Raw genomic sequence first — 518 nt, forward strand, 5'->3', positions numbered from 1 at the left:
GTATTTCAAGTCATCCAGGCGGGGTATTGGGTTAAGTTTTCAACTAGCAATAATCACGTCTCAGCAGAACTTCACAGACTATGAAATCGCCCCTGCGAAAGAGTAAAGAGAGCAACTACCAGTTTACAAATGGAGCTGGTGCAACACTGACAACACACGTGGTCCACATCTCATCCCGTGCATTTTTTGTTTACGGCAAACCCCGCCTCTTCCGGGCAACAGCAGTCATGGGCGTATTAGTTCAATGCAGAATACAACTTCCACTTACTTGGGTTTTAAGCGATGACCCAGAGCTGCAATACTTTAGACGCTGCCATGTAACGTTTTGTCTTTTTTGTGTGTGTGTGTGTTATATTGTTTGAACACATTTCCATATCAAATTTTAAGTCAAACCACCAACAATGCTCAAAAATCCAGCTAGACATAGTCACATATATACAGCAATAGAAAAATGTGGTCAGGTTGGGTCCAGATATTTAAAAAGTGACCCTACCGGTCTTCCCATTTATGTTGACCTT

At 42.1% G+C, this 518-nt stretch overlaps 1 pseudogene; it reads right to left on the bottom strand.

Annotated features, from left to right (window-relative positions):
- On the bottom strand, positions 1-104 carry LOC111661637 (U4 spliceosomal RNA; annotated as a pseudogene; the record flags this gene model as incomplete).
- Positions 105-518: the final 414 nt, after the last annotated feature.

Source organism: Seriola lalandi, unplaced genomic scaffold (assembly GCF_002814215.2).
Source record: "Seriola lalandi dorsalis isolate HSWRI2012SDOR001 ecotype SW California unplaced genomic scaffold, Sedor1 jcf7180001998027, whole genome shotgun sequence".
Classification (NCBI taxonomy): domain Eukaryota; kingdom Metazoa; phylum Chordata; class Actinopteri; order Carangiformes; family Carangidae; genus Seriola; species Seriola lalandi.